A 4,645-nucleotide genomic window follows, 5' to 3' on the forward strand; every position below is an offset into this window, starting at 1 on the left:
TCGCGCCCCCGGCTCCTCATTTTCATCCGGATTAGGCCTTTCATCCGTCCGGAGAGCCCATGCCATCCCCCCTGGTGTGCTCGGGGACTCCGAACGAGAGAAAAGCGGGGACAGGCCCGCTCTATCGACGAGAGAATAGACGAACCCCACCACTTTGCCGACGCAAATCCCTCCTCCCCTCCCGTTGCTTTGTTTGAAAACTTATTTTATTTTATTGAACTGTAACGTTTATTTGTAAAAATAAGCCAAATATTAGCAACACTGATCAAATCGCCAAATTATGCCGGAAATTTGATATCCAGGGACGTTTTCCTCTAAAAAAACGTCCCCGGGTGTCTATCGGGGAGACGACTACAGGTGCTCCCCAGGCCAAACTTTCGTCTAACCTGGCGCTATTTAGCGCCGGATTACGGCCCGAGGAGCCCAAGGGCTGGAGGATGCTCTTAACCACATCTGGCGAGAGGGGAAAGCTTTTCTTTTTCTTTTTCTTTTTCTTTTTCTTATTAGATGCGCTTGCTGTTTTGCCTCCAATGGTGGACAGAGTCGCTTCCCAGCTGCTTCTGTGCGCTGTTTGCTGTCCTATAACCAGTAAGAGCGGCCCCTGCTCACTGCAAACAAACGGACTCGCAGCACACCGACCACTATAGCTCAATCCGTCCACGTACGCCCCCTGCTTACGCCGGCCGCCAGCTGCTGCACCTCAAGCTCACGAAGACCTCGCCCGGCATCCAGAGGCGTGCATGGAGCCGGCAGCGACCTCCTTCCCCGGCGAGAAAGACCCGCCGCAACCACCCACGAAGGCAGCGCACCTGAGCGAGGGCCAGGGCCCGGCGCATGGAGGATTGGCCCGCTGGGCGTTCCCAACGATTCTCATCCTCCTCGCCATAGCCTTCGGGTGGGGGCTGTGCCAGGGCTACGACCTCGTGTTCGTGCTCAGCACCTTCTACCTCGCGGTTTGGTGCTTCTGCCTACGGATGCTCCAGCTCGACCGGCGAGACCATGGCGGCGACCCGGCGGCAGCGGCGCGCGAGCGGCAGCGGTTCAGGCTCGCCGCGTGGGCAATCTCGCTTCATTGGAGCAGCATGGCCGCGATACTAGTCGTGAAGGCGGCGTCGGTCCTGGCCCTCAAGATCTTCCTGTGGGTGTTCGCCGGCCTCGCCATGGTCCTAGCGTTGTACTTGATGGTTGCCGTCCGCCGCAGTGATTCCCGTACGGACGACGACGGACGCTGGCCGGAGAAGGATCTCGACGAGCTGTCCCCGTAGCATAGGGTCTGAAGTATACGTGGAACTGTGGTATGGATGTAGCCATGGTTCCGTTCTTTTCTGTTTTTGTTTTTGTAAAGTTTGTTTGGAACTTAATTGAACTTAACTGGCGGGAGAAGGATCTCGACGACCTGTCCCCTGAGCAGAGGGTTTCAACCATTCAGCTATACGAGCAATGGAAGTAAACCGTCGTTCCTTTTTCTTGTTTTGTATAGTTCGTTTTGGAACTTAATTTTGGTAAAATGTTTTGCTGTCGTTGTCACCAAAATCGATGACCAAAGTATGTACCAAACCACTGTTGTCCTATTTGTATCATGTAATTTGAATGAAATTTACGATACTTAATTTTACGATCTTTGCCAGTATTGTTTCTCTTCCATTTTCTTTTGTCTTTGCACGGGCCAGCCAACACGGTGAGACAGCACCAGAGACAAAACCCTAAATTCGAGATGGAAAACACAATGGAAAAATGTGGCCAATTCAATAATTTTGCCTTGTATATTCAGGCACTTCATCGGAACGTGGGTTTTTGTAGGGATTGTGCATCAATTATAAATGATACTCCCTAGTCTAATTTTTTTTTACAGATTTATCTAAATTCAGATGTATCTGCATACTTTTCGGAAGGGACGGAGTACATGTACTCTCTATACCTTTCTAATTGTTGGATTGCATCATGATTCGTGCTATCTGAGTTGCAACACACTAACACACGAGGTTGTAACTGAGATTTTAATATTTGCAACATGGATTGCAACCAAAAAAAGATAACCTAGACAGTTAAATTGCTTTGTGATTCGTCTTATTCATGAGCTGTAAATAAAATTCGATGACATCACCTGAATTGACTAATTCTGAGTCTAATAATGTGCCCACTTAGAAGGTACTACCTTCTTTCTATCTAAAGTTTCTATTATTTTTTAAAAATCAACCCATTGAAATTTGATCGAATTGTTTTATAAAAATATTTACACTCAAAATACAAAATCAATATTGTTTGACATATCATGAAATATCTGGATTATGTGAATGGAAGGAGTATAAACTAGAATCCAATTAGACCATAAGAGTATATCTCCGCCGGATCCCGCTCATCCGGCCGCCGGCTCCCGCCGTACTCCGGAGGTTCACGACGCCTCGCTCCTGCTCCTGTCCATCCGGCGTCCCTGTGAAGGTCTACCCAATCCCGCCGGCCCTGCACGTCCAGATCGCGAGGCGGAGGCAACGTATCCGTCCCATCGCCCGCATTTCGATCGGATCGAAGAACTGGAGTTCCGTGGCGCGTGATGGGGCCTGCGCGTGATGGGGCGGCTCGGTCGGATCCTGCGCGTGCCGCCGGCGCATCGGCTCCTCCCTCGCCGGCGCGGCCAACCGTTGGATCCAGATTCTCGCTGCTTAGCGGAGGACGAGGATTCTGATGAGAAGACGAGGGAGACGGCGGAGGAGGCGGCGTGGTCGGTGCTTGGGTTTGAACCAGCAGTGCAGCAGATCGGGCGGTTGCCGGAATTGTCCCTAGAGGAGGTGAGAGAAGACTTCTGGACAAAGATCGGATTCCCGACGTCTGAGTCCAGGGAATGGTCAAGGTCTGCGTCGCCGGAGGTACGTTTTCGTCGTGCAGGTTGTCGGAGCGGGCAAGGTCCGCGTCGCCGCCGCCGAGGGAGAAGGTCAAGAGGTCCGTGATGAGGGCGGCGTCCTCGTCGCCGGTAGGCCTACGGCTTTCCCGGATGCCGCGGATGAAGCCCTGGAGAGGTCCGCTTCCGCGTCGTCGAGTCACGCCGGCGCCTCGTCTTTGGGGACTTCCTCGCTGCAGCCACGGCACGTCGGCCGGCAGTGATCGCGCCGGTGGATCCTTCGTTGGGGTCTGCTACCTCCGTGGTGCTTGGGGCGTCTCCGACGCTGAGTCGCGTGGTGGTGGAGGCGACGCCGGCAGCTTCGCCTTCGGTGACGGCCGAGGAGCCGGCGGTGCGGCCGTTGATCGCGGCGGGTCTCGAGCCGCGATTCAAACCGGCGGATGCGGCACTGGAGGCCTCCTCTAGTGGGCCGCAAAGTCGCTGGGCCTGGTTCGGTCGGGCCGTGATGGCTGTGCAGAAGGCGCCTCGCTGCGTCCCTATCGACAACAGCATTCGATCACGGGAGATCGACCAGGTCCCGTATCGTTCCAGAGTCATCTTCACCGCCGCCGCTCACCCTTGCGTGGTGGTGGAGGCGACGTCGGCAGCTTCGCCTTCGGTGGCGGCCGAGGAGCCGGCGGTGCGGCCGTTGATCGCGGCGGGTCTCGAGCCGCGATTCAAACCGGCGGATGCGGCACTGGAGGTCTCATCTAGTGGGCCGCAAAGTCGATGGGTCTGGTTCGGTCGGGCCGTGATGGCTGTGCAGAAGGCGCCTCGCTGCGTCCCTATCGTCAACATGCAGCAGCCGGCCGCGGTGACCCCGGGCGTCGCCGCAGCCGACCACGGGCCTGCTGGCATTGGGGCCGATGCACCGGCCGGCTGAGGGGCAGGCTGATGGGACGAAGGGCGCTTCTTCTTCGACACCCTCTTCCCCCGCGAAGGGGGACTCGCCTGGGGCTGCTGTGATACAGGGGGCTACATCACCTTCTACCCCTGTATTGACGACCTCTTCTCCCTCACCGGCTTGGTCTCCACCGCCCTCGACTTCTCCATCGCCGGTATCCACCCTGCAGCAGCCGCCACCCACGGTCCCTCCTCCTGTTGTTCATCCGATGGTGAGGCGGAGTGGGAGGTACGCTCTTGCGGTGGATGGGGCGGGGCCGACGGATGAGGACGCCATGCAGAGAGCCATGCGGCGTAAGGCTGAGAAGAACCTCGACACGGCTGGTAATAAGCAACCATCCAAGTCGTTTAATTCGTTTTCAGATACTCGTATTTCTTCAAATTTGAGTAGCATAGGAGTTAATATGGGTAGCAGGTCTGATGAGATTTCAGTTTTGGCCAATGTGTTGAGACAGACGGAGCTTGACCGTCTAACGGTTGTTCCGAATGTTTCCACTGGGCATGAAACAACAGTAGTAGACGATGAGGAAGAGGATGACATCCTAGATGGTCAGCTTCTCTCGGCTATTATTGGTAATATTTCAGAAGTCGATTTAGAACACGTGGAGCTTAGTTCTGATCTACAAGCTTCTGAACGTGGTTCTCGATCGTCGGCTGGAAAGAAATCTCGTAGATATAGGAAGAATACTAAATCTAAAATAGTTTCTCGATGAATGGCATGTTTCGGAATAGCAGAGGTCTTGGTGACTTGGCTAAACATTCCCACATTGCTGATGGTTGTAGAGATTATGATTTAGATTTCATTGCTATATCGGAGACGGGTAGGCGAAATTTCACACAAAGTTTTCTCGACCGACCGTCGGCGGG

The sequence above is a fragment of the Lolium rigidum genome, chromosome 6 (genome assembly GCF_022539505.1).
Source record: "Lolium rigidum isolate FL_2022 chromosome 6, APGP_CSIRO_Lrig_0.1, whole genome shotgun sequence".
NCBI classification, from domain to species: Eukaryota; Viridiplantae; Streptophyta; class Magnoliopsida; order Poales; family Poaceae; genus Lolium; species Lolium rigidum.